Genomic DNA, 27,850 nt, shown 5'->3' with positions numbered 1-27,850 from the left:
GGCTAATACTGTGATGTCCCCGATATAATTAAATAATAAATCTAATTACTTTATTGTAAGGCCCCAAATTTAATAACAAATCTTTCGGGCCCTTTTATTTAATTAGATAAGGCAAGCTTTGGTTGGTCGTGTCGGTTCGTTTGTAACCCTTCGAGAAGTTTCCCGGAGCCCATATATATGGCCGTGTTAGTCTTTGTTGTAGGTATGCGAATTTTGGTATTTTTCTCTATTGTGCGAATTCCTGTTGGAGTTCTGTTATCCGCCATTTTGGAGGTGAAAGACCCTCCTATTTGGTATTTGCAGTTTCGGTGAGATTCACCTCACCCTATTCTGTCTTTGTACTCGTTCCGGATCTGGCAAATCTTGAATTTCATCATTGTTTACTTTCTCCAGTTGCGTATCTGTTAATCTAGTATACTTGCATAAGGGGAATTCCTAATATTCAGAATCCATTAATCACGGGAGATCACCACACAACCGCTGAAGCTCACCGTACGGGTATTCCACTGTACTTCTGCACCTTAACCGTACGATCTCACATTGTACTGCCACCCCTCCTCTTCTCACCACCGTACGACCTGCTTTGACTCCACCGTACGGCCTTCCTTGACTCCACCGTATGACATTTACACTGTACACCCCCCCTCCTCTTACCACTGTATGACCACTCCTCTCCCACCGTACGGTCTATCCACCATACAACCTTTCCCCTGCCAATTCAATAGTCCCTTCACCTTTGCCAGTTACATCGTACAGTCAGGGAACATTACAGTGGTATCAGAGCCTGTGATCTTGCCAGCTTGTCGTGTAGTGGATGCAAGTGTACACCAGAAGGAGGTACCGTTCGGCCGATCGAATGGGGGAACCACAAGATCCTCCAAGAGAAGTCATGGTACTATTAAGGGAGCTAACCAAAAGCCAAGCTCAGCTCAACGACACCTTAACCAGAGGAGAGCAACAACAACAAATAATGGAGGAAACCTTACGACAATTGGCCTTGGGAAAAACGAATGGAGATCAGAATGGGCAGGGCGATGATTCGGTCACGGGAAGGTCAAACATCCAACGCTCACATTCACAGTCGTTGATGCCGACTTTTCCTCAAAAATCAGAAGCGCCACGCGGGGAGCACGAGCCCACCTTTTAGGAGATGCAAGCACAGTTGAACCAAGATTGGAGGGATGCAAATCTCGAGGCGGACATATCCTTCAAGGATTATGTGGAGCTCCGGATGAAATACTCGAGTGGCGGAAGTCGGGGCCATTATGGACACTATAACAATGACATCAAGCAGAAGGTTGGCAAGATCAACTTGTCATCCTTTGATGGGGCCGGAGCAACCTCGGCACGAGCCTGGGTTCAAAAAGAAGATACCTACTTCCAACTCAACCCGATGCCTAGAGATGAAGCTATCAAGTTTGCAGCACTCCACCTGGAAGGGGTCGCGCATGAATGGTGGCATCATGGAATGGTCACTCTTGGCTATGACCAAATAACTTCCTATGTCGAATTCACAAAGAAGCTCATAGATCGATTTGATGGGAAGGATCCAGAACTCAATTTCAAGGAGTTGGCACAACTAAAGCAGTCGAGACCTGTGGACAGTTACATCATAGAATTTCAGAGACTATTCGTGTTGGTAACTGACATCTCAGAGCGAAGGTTGGTGGTCTTGTTCACGGACGGATTGATGGAACCATTGAAAGGTTGGGTGAAAGGGTTCAACCTCAGCACGCTCACGGAAGCAATAAGAAAGGCCCATAAAATGGCAACATCTTCCTCTTCCAGAAATTTTGCACATACCAAACCACCTTTCGTTCTGAAGGAGAAGGATAATAAACCGTTTCCGAAGGGGTCATCGCTCGATGAAGCCACAAGACAAGAACTCAGAAGGAAGAATCTTTGTTTCACCTACAAGGAGCCATGGGAACCAGGACACCGATGTTTGGGCAAAGGAAAAATTCACTATATTTAAGTGATGTCTAATGGAGAAGAGGAGCATGAGGAAAGTGAACCCCCAAGGGAAGAATCTGTCAAAGAAACCAGCCTGGCGGAGAGAATCTCCACATTGGTACGAAGGGGGGGCATCATTGCCACACTGGCGGGTACCCCAAAGTGCAGTGTATTTAGAGTACGTACACTCCAAGGGCAACGAGTTCTTGTTATGCTCGACAGTGGGGCCTCGCTCAACTTCATAAACTCATCACTCGTCACCCGAAGGGGTTTGTGTACAAAGGAGCATGAAGGGTTCGATGTTAAGGTGGCAGGAGGCAATCTCCTATCATGCACTCACCTGGTTCCGCAACTGAGCATCACCATGGGAAATTACACGGTGACCAACGATTTCTTTGTTGTAGATCTGGATGACACGGATGTCATATTGGGCATTCAATGGATGGAGACCCTCGACCAGTACACGCAGAGCTTCAATAGGATGGAGTTCTCATTCGAGGTGGATGGTAGGAAGGTGGTTCTCAAGGGAATGTCAAATGGCGGCCCGAGGGAGATTTCCGCCAAAAGGATGGAAGCCATCTTTAGACATGACGAAGTAGTCTGGGTAGCACATTGCTTGATCTCAACAAAACTTCTGAAAGAGCAACCGACCTACTACCAGGATGAGGAACTTCAGTCGGTTTTGGATGAGCATAGTTTGGTCTTCGTTGATATTCCACCTAGTATACCCCCACACCGAGGGTTTGAGCACACCATCAAGTTGGAGGAAGGAGCAAAACCCGTTATCACCACACCCTATCGCCACCCGAAGAAGTTCAAAGATGAGATAGAGAAAACGATCCAGGAACTCCTTGATAAAAGATGGATCCGGCCCAGCTCTAGCCCCTTTGCGTCCTCGGTGGTACTGGTGAAGAAGAAGGACGAAACTCTCAGAATGTGTGTCGACTACCGTGCACTGAACAAGAAGACTATCAAGAATAGATACCCCATTCCCAGGATCGATGAGCTACTAGACGAACTACATGGCGCAATCTATTTCTCCAAGATTGATCTCTGATCCGTATGAGGGAGCAAGACGTGGAAAAGACAACCTTTCGTTGCCATTATGGACACTATGAGTTCTTGGTCATGCCGTTTGGATTAACCAATGCTACGGCCACTTTTCAATCCTACATGAACCACATCTTCAACAAGCAACTGCGTAAGTTCCTATTGGTATTCTTTGATGACATGCTCATCTACAGCAAGACCTGGGAGGAACATGTGGGGCATTTGGATGAAGTATTGGGGATTATGGAATCACAATCACTGTATGCCAAAAGGTCCAAATGTGAATTTGGAATGACTGAGGTCCTGTACTTGGGCCACGTCATCAGCGCCCAGGGCGTGCAAGTTCACCAGGAGAAGATTCAGGCCATTTTGGATTGGCCTCCACCCAAGACTCTCTCGGAGCTGCGTGGTTTTTTTGGTTTGTGCAGTTATTATAGAAGGTTTGTGAAAGGATTTTCACAGCTTGGGGCACCACTGACAGATCTGACAAAGAAAGGATCCTTCCATTGGAAAATGCAAGCGTAACAGACCTTCGACAAATTAAAAGAAGTTATGAGTACGTGTCCAGTTCTGGCACTACCAGACTTCACTCGCCCTTTCATCCTGGAGTGCGATGCCTCGAGGGAAGGCATTGGAGCGGTGTTGATGCAAGACCGTCATCCCATTGCATTCAAGAGTCGAAAGCTCTCGGGAGTTGAGAGGTTGTATTCCATCTACGACAAGGATATGCTTGCCATCATACATGCACTGACGAAGTTTCGGCAGTACCTCGTCGGAGCAAAGTTTGTTGTGCAGACAGACCACAACAGCTTGCGATACTTCTTGGAGCAGAGGGATCTGAATGAACGACAACAGAAATGGGTGAGAAAAGTCCAGGCATTTGATTTCGACATTGAATATGTGAAGGGCAAGAATAACGTGGTCATTGATGCCCTGTCAAGAAGGCCTACCATATGTTCTTTATCCCAGATTTTGGTGGACTGGAAGAAATACCTGTTGGTTGAATACTCCAAGAACACTTTTGCCTGCGAACTGATGGATGGTCAAGTGCAAGATGACTGATACAAGGTGGTTGACGACATCATTTATTACAAGGGCAGAATTTATCTGGTACCCAAATCCAAGATGAAGGAAAAGATTCTGAAGGAAACGCACGACTCTCCCTTAGTTGGACACCTGGGATACTTGAAAACCTACCAGCCGGACTGCTGCAACCACTGCCAATTCCCGACCAGAAATGGGATAGCATCTCGATGGATTTCATTACTGAGCTCCCCAGAGTGCAAGGAAAGGTTTGCATTTTTGTCATAGTTGACCGCTTGACCAAGTATGCACATTTTTTTGCCATCCCCACAGGATATCAAGCAGTTCAAGTGGCCGAGTTGTTCTTCTGTGAGGTATTCCGCCTACATGGTCTATCGCGAAACATAGTCAGTGACAAGGATAGCCGTTTTCTGAGTACCTTCTGGATGGAGTTATTTCAGTTGGCAGGAACCGAGTTGTCGCCCAACATGAGCTAGCATCCGCAGACAGACGGATAGACCGAGATTGTGAACAAATGGCTAGAGGGTTATCTCAGGAACTACGTCTCAGCTCAACAAAAGGCTTGGGTTCACTGGTTACATTTGGGTGAACATTGTTATAACACCACTTATCACATGTCGATAGGCATGCCACCTTTCAAAGCACTGTACGGTTATGAGCCTTCTTCATTTGTTGACCTGGCATTGGGAGACAGTTGTGCACCGATGGCTAAAGATTGGCTTCAGGAGAGTTTAGACATCCTGACATCTCTCAAAGACAACCTGCAGAGGGCTCAGAACTAGCAAAAGATGTATGCTGACCAACACCGGATTGAGCGGAATTTTGAGGTTGGCGATCTAGTTTACCTCCGAGTTCAACCGCACAGACAATCCTCCTTGAAGACAAGTGGTAAGGAGAAGCTGAAGCCGCGTTTCTATGGACCCTACAGGGTGGTTCGGAGAGTGGGTGAAGTTGCCTATGAGTTGGAGCTTCCCGAGGGGAGTCGAATTCACAATGTTTTTCACGTGTCATGTCTGAAGAAGGCCGTCGGGCAGCGCGTCATAGTGTCCAAGGATCTGCCACCCATTGACGAAGAAGGGAAACTAATTTTGGAGCCGGCAGAGATCATCGATGTCAGAGAAAAGAGGTTGAGAACACACACAGTCAAGGAGTTCCTTGTACGCTCGAAGAATCTACCCATCGAGGATGCCACCTAGGAATGCGAGCAAATTTTGGAGCATCCAAGCCTGCAATTGCTTGAGGGCAAGCAATTTTTGGCCCGGGAGGACTATGATATCCCCGATATAATTAAATAATAAATCTAATTACTTTATTGTAAGCCCCCAAATTTAATAACAAATCTTTCGGGCCCTTTTATTTAATTAGATTAGGCAAGTTTTGGTTGGTCGTGTAGGCCCGTTTGTAACCCTTCAGGAAGTTTCCCGGAGCCCATATATATGGCCGTGTTAGTCTTTGTTGTAGGTATGGGAATTTTGGTATTTTTCTCTATTGTGCGAATTCCTGTTGGAGTTCTATTATCTGCCATTTCGGAGGTGAAAGACCCTCCCTATTCGGTATTTGCAGTTTCGGTGAGATTCACCTCTCACCCTATTTTGTCTTTGTACTCGTTTCGGATCTTGCAAATCTTGAATTTCATCATTGTTTACTTTCTCCAGTTGCGTATCTGTTAATCTGGTATACATGCATAAGGGGAATTCCTAATATTTAGAATCCATTAATCACGGGAGATCACCGCACAACCGTTGAAGCTCACCATACGGGTATTCCACCGTACCTCTACACCTTCATTGTACGGTCTCACATCGTACTACCACCCCTCCTCTTCTCACCACCGTATAGCCTGCCTTCTCACCACCGGATGGCCTTCTTTGACTCCACCGTACGACCTGTTTCACCCCACCGTACAACCCTTACACCGTACGACCCCTCACTCCACCATACAACATTTACACCATACGCCCCCTCCTCTTACCACAGTACGACCACTCCTCTCCCATCATACGGTCTATCCACTGTACAACTTTTCCCCTGCCAGTTCAATAGTCCCTTCACCTTTGCCAGTTACATAGTACGGTCAGGGAACATTACAAATAGATAAACATGAATGCTATGGTCAAACAAAATATAGGACTTGGTACAAAGCCATGAGTTACACCTTCAAGTTCACTTGCAATACAAAGCTTGCAAATTTGTTGAAGCAATTTTAAGTCCTAGCACACATAATGAGACATCTCAATAAACATTTAGAAGCAAGAGACGTAATAAATGTCATTGTGTAAATAACAAAATCACAACAACACTAAATACTCAATGAATAGCAATTTTAGTGTAGCACAAGCGTGAGAATTACCATTGATGACACTAAATGCGAAATAACATTTATATTGTTTATAGAGAAATCACACAAAATTAAATGAGAATTTTAATTGCTTTTTGTACCCTAAATAGTGTGATTGTTGAACACACCACAGAACTAAGAGGGGGGGTGAATCAGTACGGACCTTAAAACAACTTATAATCTTTTAAACTTCTAACCACAATTAACTTATCTTTGCACTTTTGAAACATGAAAGCACAAAGTACAACACACACAAGAACACCAAATTTATATGGAAAACTGAAGGAGGGAAAAACCACGGTGAGAATCACACTCACAATATGAATAATTGATTACAATGTTTTAGGCTCAAGGCCAAGGAGCTCACTGCACCTAATTTGACTTGCAATACTAAGGTGTAGAAGCTTAGGGCAAGGTACAAGGGACTTGCAATACTAAGAAGCACAATCTCAGGTAAAGATACAAAGAACTGCACAGGCTGCCAAAGGACACACTATCTTCCAACAGGTACAGGGAATAATGAATTGTAATGAACAAGATCTCCTGATCATGAAATTATCCTTGAACCACTATGTCAAGCGAGCAATAACATGGCAAATATCTATGACTTCATTCACAGTCTCAACACACTATTGCACTGAAGATATAATCATCAAAGCTCATCATAAATTGAAATTCACAATTTTGTTGCTTGTATATCATTCGCATCCAATTCACAACAATCTACTTATTCAACTCACACATCTGCACTTCCATTTGTACAAGGTTATACATTGAAATTCTCAACTAGGTCAACTACAAACAGAGTATACAAGAATTACATAAAGTTGGCCACTCAGACCAAAAACACATAATGTGGTCCACTCCAAGAGATAAAGAGGACCCAAATACATCACAACATAAGGCGTAGAAAAACAATGAAACACGTTAACCAGTCGGCCCAAAAACATCACCCAATGCGAAATACTCAATGCATATCTACACATGCCATGATGAGACCCATCTCAACATTCTAACTCAACCTCCAATGGATAGCCAGACCAAAAAGTATGATCCAAATAAGATACACCAACACAGTTGACAACACTGAACATAGATTAACATAACTTCTTTTGCCGATCAAATCAACAGTAGAAATATGAACTATAACACTACACGAACCATTGGAACATGTCTTCCAAGCTGCAACACTTGAACCAACTTAGCAAAGTAATGTTTTCCAAACAGCCCTTAATATTTTATGCACACTTCCCAATGTCACTGCAACTTGGTACGACCTACCCGGAGAGGGGCTATCTACCTTAAGAATCAGGTTCTTCACTATAAGTCATGAAACTCAACGAGAAATGATGCCTAGCACAAAGGAATTCAATGAGCCATTACCTAGAATGATCAGACAATCAGGCAGAGAGATATGAATGAATAACTGCTACAGCCATGACACAATCCAACAACATGAAAAAACACTCCAACACTTAGAAAACTGAAAATGCAACAATAAAATCCATCTCAATATAGCTCAATCTATCCCTCTGAATGAGAAACAGTCTCTTCAATCAGCTAGGTGCTATCTCTCAAGCACGAATCTGGCACAAGCTAGGAAGCTCTCAACTTCGAAGCACGAGTCTGGCACAAATTTGGCAGCACTTCGTTACAAAATATTCATGGATGCCAAAACAAGAACCCAACACTCTTATTTATAACCTTGATGTCTCAAATTCAAATTCGCATTCCCTCCAAATGGATGCCAAACCCAAATGCACACTAATTTCACCTTAATTTGAAATTTGCATTTCATTTCCCCTCCTTTCCAAGTTGACCTTCACATAGAAGAAAATATACTATAATAAAAATGACAATAAAATAATGTGGCGTCCAAGGTAGATAAGTGAAATATATTATAAAATTAACTATTTCCCATGAGACGTCCATCTTGCCTTATTAATATTTCACTTTATAAAATAGTTTTCCTCAACAATAAATCGCTCAACCTTATGACATAAAATAATATTTTATTACCACAAGTCGACCCCTTGAGTCATAACCAGAATTACATAAGTCACACGCCTAGGCCAAGGGGACATTATAAAAAAAGTATATATTAAAATACGTTTTCCCATGTACTAAGCAACTGCCATAGTGAGCTGAAGGCCAAAAGTACTAAAAACTGCACTGCCAAAAATAGCCTCTGAATTGGACCACTGAAACCTACCAAAAATAGTACTTACTATAAATAGCATACTGCTAAAAATAGTAAGTGTCTCCAAAGTGATTTTAACCACATGTTGAGCAACCGTCGTGACTTACTAAAAATATTGTTCGGAAAAGTCCCCAAATTCAATTGCATGTCACACCATTGCGAGGCTCCCAAAAAAATAAGTTGTCCTCACCCCCACTTACTAAAAATAGTAATTTTACCAAACTCCACTGATTGCTACGCATGTACCATCATTGCAAAGCTTTCTGAAAACCCAGAAGGAATCCAAAATCAAAACTGTAAAACTCCAACATGCAAGCCACCAAAAAATGCCAAAACATCCTCCTTGAAAATAGGAAACCCAAATTTTGCCTCTGATTGACCAACGCGTCTCGGGATTGGCCAACAGTTCCCAAAACAAACTAGAGCGGAAAAGGGGACATTACATAGACCATTGTGCTCTTGGGTTTCTATTCGTGTTAAAAAGGATGTTGGGAATCTGGGATTAAATCTTTTGGTGTGAAAAGTTGTTGACTTCATGTTTGAAACCCTCATTGAGGCATTGAGCTTGTGGGCTTTGTGCCCTTGTTGGGTCACTGAGCTCATAGGATCGGATTTTTCATGTTAATGTTGTGTGTTCATGCCAGGCATGAGGGCCACCTAAAAATTACCACTATTTGTGGATAAATAATAAATAAATTAATGATTAATATTAATAATCAAAATTGCTCGACAAGCTATCAAGGTTTGATAATTTGATTTTCTCAATTTTGACATGATAACTTTTTGACTTGTCAAAAAACAACTATTGTAGACTTTACTTTGACATAGATGATTGGTGAATGGAAAACAAAGGAGTTTTTTGTAACACAATCAAGTTTTGTATTGGTTACTATTGTGATGTTTTCACACATCACCCCATTGCAAATGGGGATCCCCCAGTTTTTGCTTAGCTTAGCTATCTTAGTTTGCTCAACTTAGCTTGGCAAGTCTAGTAGTTGTTAGCCTTTGCTAGTGAGAGAAGGTATGTTGTGTGCTGACATGGGATGTTAAGGTTGTTAGTGTTGATAAGTTGTTAGGTCGTTGGTATAGTCAATGTTGAGGGAGTTACAAAATGTTGTTACGAGTGGATTAAAGAATATGGAGTAGCAAGATGGCTTGTAGTTCCTTTAAGAACTCCAAGCATAGTGCCCTAGGTTCATGGATTTCAAGATCATGTGATACAGGACCTAGAGGGGGTAAAATCCTGGAAATTTGGCCAAGTAAAATTCATCCTCCCTTAAGCATGTATAAAATTTGTGCATGGGCATCATTGATTTGCACCCATGTGAAGAAGGCACAAGATCAGACCTTAGGACTTAAACAAATCAGACCTTCAAGCATCGTAATCAAACTTCAAAATCTTAAGCCTGATTTTGTTGTGCAAGGCTTGTCTAGATGCGCTCAAGGAGGAATTGAGTTTGATATATCTTAAGTTCATGTTTTATGCCTACAAACACATCAAACCTGCTCATCAAGCAAGAGCATTAAGTTCATCTTGCATTTGTGCAAGGTACCCTTACATATGCGCTTAAGGGGAGAATAGTGCTAAGGTTTTTTAAATGTTGAAACCTCCCCAAGGCATTGATTCACGCACGGTAACACCAAATCCCATCATATACCTTGTTTGTGCAATCATAGGGTCAATTTGTGCTCTTCATATTATGCAAAGATTAATTTGAAATGCGCTCATACTTCTGCTAGTTTATGCAATGAAGGGGGCTGATTTGCGCCCTACATCAGGTTTGTGCAGCTAACCACCTCATGTGTGCCAATGGGAGGCGGTGAAAATCAGTCATAGTCAGATAAAATCTGACCTAGAACACAGAAATCAGACCTGAAAGATGGATCAGACCTAAAAACTTTAGAATTCAGACCTAAAATCAGAGCAGATTCAGATGGCAGAGCAGAGGGATGATTTAATTGCAAATGTGAGAGTCGAAAGGTATCAAGCAGAGAAACGGGAATTGCCCAAAATCGCCGAGTTTAGGCGATTCCTGAGTTGAGTGAGGGTTGCTGAGTCTACTGGGCTCGGACGAGTTTGGCCCCAAAAATTGCCCAAAATCGTCATCTTCCAAACTCGCCTAAAATCGCCAAGTTTGGAGTCAGGACTCGCCAAACTCGGTCGGTGCAAGGCAACTTAAAGACAAAAAAAACATGTTTTAAAATGTTTTAACTTATTTTTCTCTGTTTATATTTTGCTTTGCCCCTAAAAGTGAACTTCATTTCATTCATTTGGCAAAATAGGAGGAGAAAAGTGAGTTGTGAGTAGAAACAATAGAAAAAAAACACCCGACGCCTTTATCAAATAATAAGTCTTTTGGCCTCGCAGGGCGTTGCCCCTCAACCCCGCCCTGTATCGCGATAGGGAGTGCGTTAGGGGCGCTGCCCCTTGACCCCAACTTGGGGGCACTGCCCCCAAACCCCCATCATAAAATTAGGGGGGAAACTACACTAATAAAAGTAGGGAAATTTTCACTTCCGAGTCTGATTAGGCTCCATATAACAACATATACTTTCATTTGGTGCATCAAGAGTTGGAAAGAGTTGGAAAGGAAGAGTTTGCATCTCATTTGATCATATGATGACATGGAATTTTTATTCCATGAGTTTTGTAATATTGTATACATTTGTCAATATTTATATATCTATGTTTGTTATTTCCTTCAGCTACAATTTGCGTTTATGCTTATGTGATTGATGTATACTTGTGTATGTAATCAAATTAACTTCTATTTGATGATGTTATTGTGTCTTTAAGGTGTATTTAATAAAGGGTGCATGAAACAAGTTTTAAATCCTTAAAAATCTCTAAATTTGAGTTTTTCACTTTGCCGAGTTTCGACTCCGAGTCCCAAGACGAGTAGGCCTCGCCGAGTCGGGTCCAAGTCTTGAGTCCCGTTTCTTTTGTATCAAGGTGCTCATACTCTTATTTGTACCCCCCTTCCCCTTTCAATAATGAAAGCAACCTTAGCCAGCTTGATCAAGGGCAAGACAAAGCAAATAAAAAGCCCTTAGCTGACTTCTTGTTTATGCAAACACCTATATCAAGTGCACTCAGCCTTGTGCACATGTTACCTCAAAACCTGCCTTATATTTGTGCAATCGGTGAAAGGTCAAGGTTTAATCGTCAAAAAAAGTTGAATAGGCCCTAGTCGGCTTAACCTGATAAGAGGTGAGTTTCAAACGATAGGGATGCTTATAAAATAGAGATCAAGGCATTCAACATTAATCAAACACCTATTTAATTCAAGACCTGTGAATAAGCACAGAGGAGTAGACCTGCGAATAAGTACAGAGGAGCAGACCAGCATAAATACATTTTTGAGCCAGCAGCCCTAAGCAAATTTTAGATCAGAGATATAAATTAGACTTAAGCTTATTTGAGAAAACATTGTTTCTTTTAATATCTTGATCAAAGTATGTTTGTCTTCAGGTTTAGTGGTGGACATACAAGGATGTATTAAGATTTACCTTTCAAGGATGCAACATCAAAGAGAGTTCACATATGCACCTTGCAATTTCAACATTGCACTATGAAGGATGTCCAAGTTCTTTAGATCAAAGAGAAGAGGTGGACTTCATCAGCAAGCAAGATCTACATGGTAACATGAGGAAGTCAAGACCTTGAGGCACAAGAGGGATATCACAATACAACATACAAGACTTAGGGCATTGCAATTTCAAGGATACAACTACAAGGAGAAGTTTCTTAAGCAACATCAAGGAAATCAACATCAAGATAACGGATTTAAGCAAGGATGCGACCATCACATGGCAATAGTCTCACAACAGCAGGGTACACAAGACATGGATATTGAGAAAGCATAAGGAAGCAGCATTGGGACAAGGTTGCACAATGAAGATGGATTTGGATTTCTAAAGGAAATCCAAGATCCAAAAGGATAATACTTTGAGGATGATTCATTCATCCAAGATCAACAAGGATTGCTCAGTAGTGAGGAGGCTCTACATTGAAATACACCACATACACATGAAGATAACCCCCACACATCAAAACAAGCTATTCACATCAAGTGCAGGCATTATGTAAGTCAAGATCAAACGTCATCAAAGAGAGAACAAGGAAAATATTCCCAAGCATGAGGATGGAAGGATGCAAATGTGATCAAGGATACAGATAGTTTTAGAAGAGTTAAGAAAAGTTAGATGCTTGATAAAAATGATACAATTTGGGAATATATCCCATCAACATCACATTGAGAAAATTGGAAATGTTGAGTATAAAAAGATATTGCTCAATCACAGACACTTCTTCGTGATGATCTACAAGGAGCAAGTTCAGTTGGTGTCCAGTCACATTCAACCTATCAAGTTATTCCACGTTAGCATGTCCAAGTTCGTTGAACTTGATTCATCCAAAGGGAGCAAGTGACACATGGCACAGCATTGAAGTTTGTTTAGCATACCTAACCTAATTTCTCATTGGTCAAAATTCAAGGAAGCACATGTGTCTAATTCATTGCAATTATTTCATTGGTCAAATGGAGTTAGTTGTAACTAACCTTAATTAGGGTTTTATCATGTAATCTCGACCATTGATCTTGATTCAATCTGAGCCTTTGAATTGTAATGAGTCCTCTATATAAGGCTCAAACCTCTCATTTGTAAAAGTTAATAGTTAATAGTGAATAGATAGTAGATAATTATCAGTTAGAGTAGAGTAGGAGATAAAGAGATTGTTGCCAAAGCTTGTTGTAATAAACATACTATTTTCATTGAAGTAATGGTGGATCTTGTGTGCTATTTCAACTTGTTGCATGGTCTCTACTTCTCATAGTTTAGATGTGTTAGATGAATGGTGAAGCCTAATGTTCATAACACTTGGAGTTTGTTGATTGCAAATTGCAGTGTGGTTAGACTGAACTTGATTAAAAGCTTAACTTCAATTGTTATATGCTCATTGTTCATAATGTTGGTGTGCATAAAGTGATATGAAAATTATTTGCTTATCCTTAGGAGATTGCATCATCTTTGTGTAGTTGTTTCCTCGTGGTGAAGCAAAGCTTGGTTTGGTTTCAACAAGTCAACATTCATTTCTTACAATCTTAGGATTAGATTAGATTAGATTTCCTAACCCTTTATCTCTTTTATTTTTATTTTCCAAGCAAGTAAGATTCCATGTTCCAACAGTGTTCATAAATGTAAGTCTCCTTGTGATTCCAGCAAGATCACATCAAACACACTAAGTCTATCCACAACATAAAGTTGATTGTTCGCATTGTAAATCTTGGAATCATCTCATTTGATCATATTCATTAGCATATGAGGTTTCTTTGTTCAAGAGAGGATAGAATACTTGGTATTTTATTTTGTGTTTGGAGTGTCCTAAAAAACACATCAACAATTACAACCTAAGTTTCATGTTTTAGTACGAGGTTGGGCATAGATATGGGGTTTTGGTATGTTGGTATGACAACTTTTTTTTCTCTTGTATTCGGTACATTTGGGTATGACCACATATATATGTAGTTTTGTAATCATTAGAGATTTGTTGCAATTGTGTACTTAAACCATGGTGGTCCTATGGTTGGGCCCATGTTTGACCACCACCCTCGAAAATTTGATAAGAGCTTGAGGGCTAGTGGAGGTTGAAGAAGTGGATCCTACTGGAATGTTGGTGAGGTTTTGGACTGTTGCATGTTTGAATCTAAGAAAGTTTTGTGCCTATCTATTTGTGTCAAAGACCTTGGTCCTAAGTGGAGGATTGGATGTAGTTGCTAACTATAATACCTAGTAATGATTGTAAATGTAGATGAAACCCAAGGTGGAAATAGTAATTTATATCATTGTTTCCCATTTTCCTTATCATTTAGGGCATGATCAATGACTCATTGAGAGTGAAAATGTCATTTAAATCTAGTCTATGATCAAATTCTTTGTATAACTTTAAGGTAGGTTACAAGGTATTGGTCAAAATAACCCTAGCCAGAGAGAAATATTTAACTCTGAAGGAAACATTGAACAAACCCTTTCCAACAACTCCCAAACCAAACACAATCACAAGATTAATTTTCAACATTGATGTTTCATTTTCAACTAAAACAAAAGAATCGGTAATAGATTGTACTTACTAGATTAACATCTTAAATCACCTTTACAACCCATGATCCCAACACTAAGATTGCAAGAAAAGTTACACAAGAAGAGAATGGGTTGTGTAGGCTTATTCTTGCAAAAAGAGTAAATCATTAATAATAATAGAAACACTAAATTCAACACTAACAAGATAACCTTGACAGCCTTAATATCTTTGCCTTGTCTCATCAACTTTAATATAGATGCCCAAGTCGTCACAATCACAATAGCTTAAAATCTTTCACAGAAGCTAGTCATCAATTTAAGATTTTAGAGTTTCAAAAGTCACTTTATGAAGCCACTTTTGGGTGTGTTGTCTTTACTTGCTTGTGGGAGTACTTGGGATATTTTGGGAGCACTTGGGAGTACCTAGGAGCACCTTGGTAGTGTCCCAGCTACCCTAGGTTCTATGTGGGTACACCATATAGAGAACCTAGGGTGCCTAGGCTGCTCACAAGTCACTCCCGCTCCCAAGCCGATTTGGAGTAGGCATGGGGCCTCCAATAGAAGAACCTAGTAACATAGGTTACAACAATTGGATATGTATGGAGACCATGACATACACTTGCGGTGTAGGACTTTAGAATCTTTGGATTAACAACTAGATTGATGTTTTAGTAGTTGCACAACAAAGTTCAAACATCTCTATATCACCTAAGGATGGAACTCTTGGATTGCTTTTCTTTTTTTTTGATCAATAAATAGGATATATTTCTATTAATCATTTCGAAAAACATACATCAGCTGATTTCAAAAAATAACATAGGTCAAAAGTAGCATTATCAACAATGTCCATCCATGTCTAAGCCCTTAGCCTTGAATTGTCTCCTCGAACGAGTAACCCTCCCTTAGCAGATATTCAAATATACATTCATAGTTTCAAAAAATAAATGAAAAACATATACAACTCCCTATCATGGAGCAGGAATGATCTCCCTGCCTTTCCCGCTAGGAATCACTGTTGAGTCTTGCTCTGCTTCTTCATCTATCACATCGTTGTCCTGCTCCTTAGGTAGGAATCCAATCCACATCAACCGCTTCGGTTGCCTCGTCCATTCCTTCCTTGGCTTGCCTCACTTCCCTTTGGTTGAAGTGGAACTGTCCAAGTAAGAAGGCTTGGATTCCACACTACCCTATTCCGCCAATTCCATCCTCACTTCCTGTCTCTCCCACTCCCTTAGAAACTCCTTCACACCATGCATACCACTCTGCGTCGCCGCCCGCCTTGCCTCCTTGTTGTAGTTGGCACTCCAGAAAAAGTATGGACGCAACGGGGGGTTGAAGTCGCTTGCATGCAGCCATACTCCATTCAGGCATACAAAGCCTGCGCCATCTCTTGTCATACGGAGGAATCTGTCTAACCCTCCGTACCACTCCTTTCTCACACATCCCCGAATCAGCCACTCTACATCCTCCTTGCTCTCCAATTCTAAGCACCATGCGGCAAACATGGATGCAACTTCAACGTTCGTCTCCCTTCAAGTATTCATCACCAAATACACTTTTCACCCATGTGAGGAAAGTGTGTTCCTCGAATAGGAAGATGTTCGACAACCTCTTATCCGAAATCGTCCCCCAGAATGCCATCATAGGCTGCGAAGCTTTGAAAGAGAAGTTCGGCTCCATTTCCACTTCTCTATTCTTCATTGTTCTTACTTGTTGTTTAAAATGGGAAACTTGTGTTATTGAAGCCTTTTAGCTCTTGTCTAAGGCATAAGCAAGAAGTTAAATCCACCACCTTCGCGTACTCTCAATGGTAATAACTGCAATCTCTAGTTCAAGGCACGCCAAATTAATGAGAGGATACAATCGCCTCCTCTACATGTGCGAGTAGGTGGGTGACACCACCACCTTTTGATCTTGCCACCCAAGATAAATCTACCTCCCTTTCGTGCCATAGCAAGCCATTTTTGTACCTTCCCACGCATGAGATGACCGTCCTTTGTCCCTCGCATTTAATTCATCTGCTACCAACTTTCCTGGCCACTTACCATTCCAGCATCTACCCGTTGGGATGGAATATTTCCCATTTGATTTCGCCAACTTGGAGTTCAAATGCTTGGTTGGCACATCTATCAGCTTCTTGATTCCCAGCTCTTAAAGTATGGGATATCTTGAAGTATTGAAATTCGCTGAGGATGTTCCTTACCCATTTCACCTCCCTGTCAATCTTCCAATTCGGGGTTTCACCTTGAATTAAAGCTTGCATTATAACTTGCGAGTTGCCCTACAGATGTATCTTCATCACACGAAGTTTTTCGCCAAGCTAGATTGCCAATGAAGCAACTTTTATCTCCGCTTCGTTATTGGTGCCTTGAGGCAGACATAGTGCACCTTTGGCTAGAATCACCCCGTGCTATCTCTAGCAATGCAACCTGTGCTTGATAGGCCCGGGTTTCCCTGAGATGCTCTGTCGAAATTTATCTTAATCCATCTCAGCTCCGGTGGTAACCAATAAGTAGACAACGTTGTTGAAGGAGGAGGATTGTCCCTCAAAGACCCATTAACAGGTGAACTCTTGGATTGCTTAACAAAACACAACTTTTCACAATACATAAAGGAAATACAAGTATAACATTATAAATACATCAGCAATTGGGAAAATAGTATAAACAATGTGAAACATGAAAATTCTCTTTTACAAACAAGAACGAAGAGAAATGAAATGGGTTACACAACCATTTACAAGTTGGGAAATGTAACAACCTCTCCTTCTAATTTGGGAATCTAATCATTGTACCACATGACTTGAAAATTTTCACAACACTTTCTTAAAAAGTGATGGTTCAAGTGGATAGACACGATCATGTAGTTAGAAATTCATGATGAACTTATGCATCAATTTTGGATGATTGTCTTCCGTAATGAGAATTCCTTGTAGTAGGTGAACATATTGAGCCTCTTTCTAAAGGTATCTAGCAAAGGTTTTGTGATCATAGTAGATTTGTAGGCATAGTAATCACCACATGTCAAAATTGATCTTCTCCACCTATCTCCACGACATATGCAACTACCAACCTTGGGGAAAGGTTGGAGTTGTTGAAAGAAACTCTTTCTCACCAACTCTTGATTTGTTAGATCCATAATTACCTCGTGGTGGGAACACTTCTTGACCATTGTCATCAATTGAGCCTTTGAATGACTAACCTACATATTTTGAATTCGAGAGACCATCAAGGTCTCAATCTTCAAGCACTAGGTTATTATCAAAGTATACTTGTTGAAAAATATCATCTTTTAGTTCACTTTGCCATCCATCATCCCATATTGTTAGTACTTGGATAAACCAAGTCCCTTCAAATTCATCAAAGTAGTCATCTTCAACGAATGTCTTAAGAGGGAAAAAAACAATTTGGTTCCTTATTTTTATTCATTTTGTTTCCTATCATTAGGCTAGGAGTGTAAATATGAATCTCTAGCGGCATTTCTTTTTAAGTGATTGTTCATCTTTCTTCTCCCTTGATATCTTGAAGAAAAAGATCCATGTTTTCACTAACATGTACTGGATCTATTGAGGACATGTCAAACCTCAAGAGGAAATCCATTGTGTCCTCCATTGAAGATCTACTTTCAAAATGTTACCAAAAACCATCACAATTTCATAAAGGATCCTTTTCAAGAATCTCTCATTTGATGAGTGCCTCCAAAGTTGAATTCTCTTGAAGAATAAGAAAAACTTGTTCTTAATCTAATTGTCATGCTTCTTTGATGTCCTAAACAAGAATGCTAACCTTCAATGACCAAGTCTTTATCCCTTCAACCAATATCAATTGAGATTTCTTCATCATTAGTGTTTCTATAAATTGTTGAAATTGAAACTGAAAACTCTTGTGAGAGAAAAATATCTAGTTCTTTAATTATATCTAGTGAAGGTTCTTTGAAAAATTTGTTAAATGAAGAAAATAAGCAATTGGATTTATTATTATCCTATCTAACACAACTAATCTCTTCTTGCATGATATTTGGAACTGAAATTTACGCAACTAATTCTAGCTTGAATTTCACCCCCCATAGAGAATTGCCATACTTGCATAGATTTTTCTTCCATCAAATAGTTTTCTAGAGCTTCAAAGTGTTGGTTGAAAATTTTGTACACCTGGAGAATGTGCAAAATTGTGGTTTCAACCACAGTGTGTGAGTATGATACTCTCCTAATTTAGGGAAGGCTCCCCCTATCTACAAACTAAACTAATCTAATATGGGTGAGACAACAGTCTTTCTTCTTCTTTCAAGAAAAACTATACTCTTTTCTCTTCACAGAAAAGTAATAGCAATTGGAAATAAATAACAGCAAATACAAAAATGAGACTTTTTTGTAGGATTTTTGGAACATAAATGGAAGTAAAGTTTCCATGAAAGCACAAAGACCTCCATCACTTCCCCAGGACGGGAAAACAGAAATGAAAGCACAAAGTCTTCAGCACTTCCACTGTCCTATCAACCTTCTAAAAATGATAACAATGTACAACACACAGCAGCTCAAAGGCTGTCTATATGATGCACTTCACCTTACATGCACAAGTCTAAAAAATAAAAGCAGCACAAAGTCTACAAGTTATCTCCTTACTTGAGCTTTCTACACTAGCTTCAAACGTGATAAACAGCTCAAAGTCTGCAAGACCAAGGTTGAAAACCAAACCTATATCTCCAAATGCAATTAGCAGCTCAAAGTTTGCAAGATTGAATTTAAATCCCTTGTGAACAATAGAACAAAAATCACAATCAACTCCAGAAAATGTCATCACATAACAACTTGAATTGGCACAAAGTCTCAACACAACTTGCCTCTTTTATTGAAAGCAATTTGATTTACATCTAAGCTCAAAGTCTTAGAGTGCACATACAAACTGGCAGAATTTTGTTGCATTGCCAAAAGATCAAAATTACAATAGATCCCCTCAAGTATTTATAGGAACGGAACCTTGAGAAAAAGGTGGGATTATCCTAACTAACTTGAAAAATTTTCTCAACCACCATGGCATATTCCAACTACAGTCCTAATCTAATTGAACTTGTAGTTGCCTTACATGTAATTACATTTTACAAAAATGCAAGTAAAAGTGACACTTGCAATTACAAGTTTTGTTTTTACATGTAATTTGTCAAAACAAAATTACAAATACACAATTGAAACTATTCGATGTGTCCGAAGACATGACTTGTAACAGCTAACTACATCATCCTCTATTTTGAAAATCTTCATACTGCTTTAGGATGATAGAACTTGAAGTATTCAGGATTGGTGAAGACATCTCGAACCGAAACGAGAATTTGCATCCTTAATGATCTTTGTGTCTTTCGCCAACGAACTTCAATCTTATCTTCTTGCTTAGGGTAGTATTGGCTTTTCAAGAGAGTAGTTCTTTGCAAGGCTGAAGTAAGAAGCCTATCTCAGTCTTGAAAGCATTATATGCTCTCAATGATTCATATCACTTATCCATCTCCTTGTGTGGCTACGTCATGTTCTTTCTCCAATCTTGGGAGCTTCTTGCAAAATAAATTCCATGCCTTGATTCATTGATTTGATAGGTCGCATGTGCAAACAAGACTGACAAGGGAAGGGATAAATTGATGCAAAAATGGGCTCACAAGTGAATTTCAGGTTCTGTAAACTACATTACATGTTTGGAAAAACAAGAGCATTAACTTGCAATTGTGGAGAACAAACATGCAACTTCATATGTGTAATGGGTAACTACAAGTTTGCACTTGTAATTGGACCTTTAAGACTCATTTTCAAGTGTTTTTGAGTGCATTTTGGACCAATTTCGGGTTTTGGAAGGCTGACTGCAAGTAAGATAACATTACAACTTGCACTTGTAATGGGTTTTAAAATTCCGATTGCAAGTAAATAGGAAAAATTCGCAAGAGGGGAAAATCATACAAATTTACAAATTGCATTCAAAGAACAAAATGATTTGGGATGATCTCATACAAATCCGAAATCTTGCTTGAAGAATGCCCTAGGAAAAGCAAATGAACTTGGGAGAAATCGTAATGCTCTTATAAATAGGTGAAGAAGCCAACACGTTAGTATCCCATGCAACAAACAAATTGGTTTTGCATTTAACCCATTCCACAAAGAACGGCTTGAAGAAAGACTCACATTTGGCCCTTAGCCTTTAGATAACCATGAGGTCTTCTCAGGCCTTTAATGCCTCCAACCTCTTCTTTCAACCCAATCCTATGTTGACACTTGTCACCATTTCATTGGTACAAATTGTGCACATGGATCCCCAACTTTCAAACTTGGCCCTTGATTAAACCTTTCAATCCTGACCATCCATTGCCCTGTTTGTGCTATAAATAGAGCCCTCATTCCTCCATTCTTAACAATCATCTTTCAAATTTGAAGCATTATACTTATGCTCAAATACTTTCAGGCTTTTTCATCTTTATGCTCTTCATTTAGCCTCTTTTAGACTAATATGCATGCTTAGATTACTTTCTTTATCATTTTAGCTCAATCATAGACTAAATATAGTATGCTAGGATAGTATTCATACTAACCTCGTCATCTTATCATTTAGTTTATTGCATTTTTAGCATCATACATAGCTTCACATCTATTTCATACTAAATTTAGCAAAAGCATCTCTCGTTCTCATATTTGCCATCCCTAAACCATTTTGCTCAGTGATCTGAGAGCAAAAATGTTGGTTTGAGGGACATTGTGAGATAGAGAACTCAAGAAGTCCTCTGTGTGTGTGTGGACTAGTATTTTAATAAATTTTCACATATTTAGTTTTATCAGCCCACTTTTCCCGCATACAGGCCCATCGAAGGCACAAGGCCTTGCGAGCACAAAGGCCCAACAGGGATTTGAACCATGGTGGCCGCTTCACCAACGAAGTGTTTTAACCGCGGCACTACATGTCCGAAGACACAAAGTAGGAACTTTTATGAGAACTTATAAGTTCTCATTAAACTTGTATTTTTAATTTAACTTGTAATTTGTCTAAAAAGTTCCTACAAACAACTTAAAAGACAAAAAGGGAAAAGGGGAAATACAAAGCAAGTTACAAGTTTTAAATAAAGTGCACTTATAACTACTAGAAAAAACCCCTACAACACTAAAACAAAAAGGAAACTCTAAACTTGCAAAGGAAGGAAAATTTCCCACTTGCAATCAGGAGATCAAAACCCGAATTTGAAGGAAAGACATAGCAAACGAACTCGAAATGCGATGAAATTTTGAAATGTGGATCGAGGATGAACCGAAGATTAGTCCAGTTTAGCAAGAAGCAAGAATTTTGCCTCAGGAAGCATGTCTTAAGAGTAAAATCTCCAACTTGTAGTGATTGCTCTGAAACCCGAAATTGCACGGAATGCTAGGAAAATGAAGGCCAAAACTTGGACAATGATGGCAAAAACACCCCCTGATGATTTGACACTAACAAATGTGAGTTTTGCACCTCGTAAAGCATGCCTTGCAAACAAAAATGACGCATTTTAAGCAAAAATTTGTAGGGGTTGTCACATTTTTTAAAATTGAAAAATGAGGACAACAGTTGGCTCTGACTAGGGAACATCCTCTGATTGTTGGAACGATCGAAGGGAGTAGAATCTAGAACTCTAAGTGCCTTAGTATCCATTGGGTTACAGAGTCAAGCAATAAAGACATAGACGACAAGAAGGATGATATGACTGATGCAAAGAAAGTACTTAAAACAAGACGCTAACTTGTGCAACTGCACTTATTGGAAATGGAAACCTGCCTATCCTAAACTAGCCACAATGAAAACCTTTCAAATGAAACCATTCACTGGCTCAACGAAATAGTTGCCTCTTTTTAACGGCTTGTAGTACCTTGCATGATCATGAGCAGCCACAACCAATAGAAGCATGAACAATTGTACCATAGCTTGATGCACTACTCCTTGAAAAAGATGAACAAATTCACCTTCCTCTTGAAATGAATCATATGTACTGCTGCTCCAAAGTAGATTTTTGAAACCAGACTGCTCTTGCTTAGCTGAAAATGCATGTTTGGCCTCTACCTCAAGTGTGTCTTCAAGCTCATGTACAAGTGGAACCTCTGGCTTTCCATTAGCCTTCGACCAAGCAAGATGCCTAATTAGACATCCTCTTGATCGTACAAAGACTAAATCTTTCTTACTAGTTGCAACTTGAACAACTGGTTTTTCAACCATGACAACCTCATGCTGAACGAAAAGATCTCCTTCATGTGAGTCAAATGAAAACATGACTGCATTGCATTCCTCAGTATGTTGTTCACAAACTTCTGATTGGAGAGGATCACCAACAAGACTTGAACAAAACTCTTCTAGAGTACTTATGAAATGATCTTCATCAAGTTCTGGGGTAGATCTCTTAACTAATTCTATTTCAACCTTAGAAGAACTTTCTTGAGGACTTGAACAAATATCAAAACCTCCACCTTGGAAAATAGATTCTTGATTTTCATCTTTCTCAAGCTGCTCATGATCTTCTAGCTTATGGGATACTAGTTTGGTATTAAAGCTTGAACAAAAAAGTTCCATCTCATCCCAAAATGTATCCTCTTCAATATCTTCTTTGCTCTTTTGAATAGGAGAGCTGAACTTTGCTTCATGACAACTCTCCCTCTTTGATTCATTTTTATATTTCTTGGCATTTGAGAGTTGGTTTAAACAAGAATGATTGCCTTTCCTAGGTTTGAGCCTTGCAAGAAACTTTGTAGTTATTGATTCCCAATTTGCGATTGAACCAACAAGAAGGTGGTGATGCCAATTGACTTGCAATGTTTTAACAAACAAGTAAATTGCAACATCTTCATATGTTACATTCAAAATTTCACACACAGTGGTGAGGACTAAAATATGCTCATTGCAATGTTGCTTGCCATCACCTAGAAGTTGGGAAAACTCTTCCTTGATCCTTGAGGAAGTTAATATTTTTTGTCAATGCCAATGGGACAATTTAATTACCCCATGAAATCGATATAGGTGGACCATTGTTGATGTGGTTTCCCTTTTAGTTAGCCATAGCTTGTAAAGAAGTAAATAAAATTTTGTGAACTCTAGACCCTTTTTGCCAAATTTGAAAACTCAATATATAGTCTTATGTCGTTCACCAAAAAAGTCGCAAAAAAATTGATTTTTTAAATTTGCACTTTTTGATACAACATAAATAGAAATAGATGTGTAGTATAATCACTCTTTGAATTAGAAAGGGAAGCTCTTTGAAAATTAAAAACTAATTGGAAAAATAAAACTTAAAATTGGACAATATGTACTTGTAATTTACAACGGTTTTTGGGGTGGTCACATTTATGCTAAAATGTAAATGCATATTGTTGTGGTTTTGTCTAGGATAAAAGGCTAAGATGCTCTTTCAACACTGGGAAAAAGATTTTATTCTTTTTTATTCAAAACAAATCCTACAAGTATATGCTTGTGTTGTTTAGTTAAAAATAGAAACTAAGTAGGGTAAGCTGTAATGTCCCCTTCTTGGACCTGATTTTCTCTGCGACCGTTGGTCTTTTGTTTGGAAACTCGGAGGCCAGTCGGAAGGTATAATTAGGGTTTCCTATTTTTGGGGAGGACTTTGTTCATGTTGGGTGTTTTCCTTGGCGGCTTCTTTCTGGTTGCTCAGAGAGCTTCGCAACGGTATATTCATCTCTGCTTTCGAGGCAATTCTTAGAATTTACTATTTTTAGTAAGTTCTATTTTTGGCAGTATCCAGGTGACATCAGGCAATCTCCTTTTCTTGTTTAGTCGACTCAAAAGGGCGTAGACAGATTCGAGCTCCAGAATGCAAGGTTGAGAAGTCAAGTAATTGCAATTTTAAATAACATTATAATTATAATGTTATTTTACCCCTTGGCCTAGTCAAATGACTTAATGACAACTTAAAAGGGGGTTTCTAAGGGTGGCGCTTTCATGGAGTAGATTTAATACTTTTTTGTCCTAAGCCAAAGTCAAAAACCAAGGCGTGACTTACCAAGGTGAAGACTTTATTAAATACCTTGACTTTTGCGCTAGGAAAGATGGGACGCCATGTTGAAGGTGAGATTAGGGTTTGAGGTGAAGTTGCATTTAGGGTTTCGTGGAGTTCAAGGAATCTATATATTGGAGTCTTGTGCATCATGGAGGGGGCTTTTTTTTTGGAGAATTTGGTCTGGCTGCCGTCTGGCTCTGGGATTTGCTTCAAGGAATGAAGGCCTTCTAGCACAGGCATCGCTTCTTGTTTGAAAGACAACAACTAGTGGTGATTTAATCTCTATGTATTGCATTTGATAGTAGTTTATCTTCAGAGTATTGCATTATTAATCATTTAAGCATTGTAGTGTATTCAGTTTTCTGCATCCAGGAATCCGCGACTGCATGTTTTTCATTCATAAAACAGAAAACACCAAAAATATCATTCTGGGTATCAGCCCATTGCATTTGTTTGTCCTAGGCGTTGCATTTCCTAAGTTCATAGCATTTTAGAAGCTTGCATTAATTTTTGAGAGCAAATCGTACCTTTCTGCTATACCGTACCATTTGGGAGTGCATTGGAATTAGTGCAGGTTGTTTGCATGGTTTTTGGGTTGGTTTCTTTGTCTTGTCTTAAGCATCTCCATTAATAAGGGTTATTGCATCTGATTGCTGGTCATTTGGAGGTTATATGAGAAGAATATGAGCATGTGAAGTAGTCCTATAGACTGCTGTTTATGAATTTAATGTGCAGATTTGTAACAGGAATCGGAAGATCCAGTATATTGATCTTTGAAGCTATTGGATTTTGTATTGCCACTTAAGTTCATAATGGCTCTCCATAATATAATGTGATCCCTTATAAATTCTACAAGATTTGAACAAGAAGAATCCACTCTTTGTAAAGGCTGACAGTAGTACTGGCAGTCTTGGTATCATGCTTCATTTCTAGTCGTATTTCTCAAACTCCTTTAAGTTGTTGTAATAAGTTAATCCTCCACCCTATGGTAGCTACTCTCCCTTCTTGGGTCAGAAAGCACATTCCGGGTGTTGAGTGTTTTCAGTTTCTGCATTACTAATCAATCAAGCATTTTAGTTTTCACTCCGTCATATGGTCGCCCCTGTCCGTTTGGAGTGGGTAGCACATACTTGGCGTAGAGTTCCCATTCCAGTTTTAGAATAGGGGATCCTCTGACCAATGCTCGCTATCTCGGCGCCATGCTGGTTAGAGTTCTCTGCATAAGCATCTGTTTTAAGATCCTCTGACCAATGCTCGCCATCTCGGCGCCATGCTGGTTAGAGTTATTTGCATAAGCAACTGTTTAAAAGATCCTCTGACCAATGCTCGCCATCCACGGCGCATTCTGGGTAGAGTTGTTTCAGCACATGGAATTATATTCTAACTTAAACGTACAATCATCTAAGTTATTGCAAACCATCTTGTTTTAAAGTGTTTTCAAAAAAAAAAAAAATTGGCTAAGGATATTTCATAAGCATACATGGATTTGAAAGGCTAACATATAAACATGAATGCTATGGTTCAATGAAAATCAAAATGTAGGAATCGGTACAAAGCCTGAGTTATATCTTCAAGCTCAATTGCAGTACAAAGCTTGCAAATTCACTGAAACAATTCAACCCTTAACACACATAATGAGATATTAATGTCATTGATATCAATAAGCATTAATAAGCTAGATAGGGTTAATTAATGTCATTGAGTAAATAAAAAAATTGCATTAACACTAAATACTTGATGAATAGTAATTCCAGCATAATGCAAACATGAGAATTACCATCGATGGTAGTAAGGTGAAAATGACATTTATACTATTTACAAAAGAATTGCATAAAAATAAATGAAGACTTTAACTAATTTTACCCTAAATAGTCTGATTGCATGAATACAAGTTTTATTATAAATTATCTAGTCTACTTGTTATCCTCATTTTTGTTTCCAAAAATGAAGGACCACTACGGTGAAATTTTTATGAAAAAATGGAAATTTTTACTCTATGGCACGCTTCTCGATGCAAAATTTCGACTAATCCTTGGACTGGCTTGATCCTCAGTCCATTCTCGAACTACGTTTCGAATTTCGTCCAATTCTGGGTTCGTTTGCTATGCCTTTCTTTCAATTTCGGGTTTTAAAACTCAGACTGCAGGTGGAGAATTTTCTTCAAACTGCAAGTTTTAATGATATTCATTGTTATGGTCTTTGTAGGGGAATTTTTTATCAATTACAGGTGCACTTTTATTTTAAATATGTCACTTGTACTTTATTTTAAGTTTCCCCTTTAATGTTTTTATCTTTTTATTGTTTTTTGGTCATTTTTCGTTAAAATAGGGATTTTTTGGCTCAACTGCAAGTAAACTTGCAGTTTGTTCAAAAAACCCCTACTTTAATGGTTTTCACATGTAATAGGGATTTTAAATCCCCATTACATATGTGCAAGTGTTTTTAACTTGTTGTAGGGATTTTATTTCCCTTTTACAAGTATTTTTAAACTTGCAGTTTGCTCCAAAAAACCCGATTTTGCCTTGCAAATGCATTTTTGACAATTTTAAACTTGTCATTTGTCCAAAAAAACCCGATTTTTGCTTGATGAGTGAAAAAGTGAAAAATTAAACTTGCTATTTGTCTTAAAAAACCCGATTTTGGCATGAAAGTGGGAAAAGTGAAAATAAAACTTGTTATTTTCTCTCTAAAACCCGATTTGCCTCATTTTGGACAAATCGAACTTGTCATGTGTCTCCCAAAACCCGATTTGCATGAAAAATTGATTTGTTGAAGATTTCAAAGCAATTTTTTGTGGAGATTTTTTAGGGAGGAAAGGCGTTTTTGCTTCTACCCTATTTTCATGCAATCATCAACATCTTTCATGCCAAATGGAGGTTATATTGACTGGTTTTTGGAGCTAAATCAGCAAAAACGTGGTTCTTTAAACCCACATTTTGGGCGCTTTTTACTTCATAAATTTGCACACTCCTAAATCGTTTTGCCCTTTCCTACTAAGGCGTGGAGGGTGAGAGGTTTTTCGCACCATATGATGATGCCGTTGGAGTTTATTATGGTGGCCACGTGATTTCCTTTGGCCACGTTTTCTCCCTTTGGCAGCGTTTTCAATCATTTGGATCATTGCTTCTTCATCTACCTTAGGCGTTTTGCTCTAATGCACACTCTCATTGGCATTTTGGTCCTCCAAG

General features: G+C 39.2%; 1 protein-coding gene across 1 annotated transcript in view; it reads left to right on the top strand.

Annotated features, from left to right (window-relative positions):
* The window catches only part of LOC131033854 (15-cis-phytoene desaturase, chloroplastic/chromoplastic), a 297,259-nt gene that overhangs the window by 237,880 nt on the left and 31,529 nt on the right, over nt 1–27,850 (top strand). The gene's annotated exons all lie outside the window — the stretch shown is intronic.

Source organism: Cryptomeria japonica, chromosome 2, assembly GCF_030272615.1.
Source record: "Cryptomeria japonica chromosome 2, Sugi_1.0, whole genome shotgun sequence".
In the NCBI taxonomy this organism is placed as follows: Eukaryota; Viridiplantae; Streptophyta; class Pinopsida; order Cupressales; family Cupressaceae; genus Cryptomeria; species Cryptomeria japonica.
Note: the sequence above shows the minus strand (reverse complement) of the source record. Positions and strands in the feature narration are given on the sequence as shown.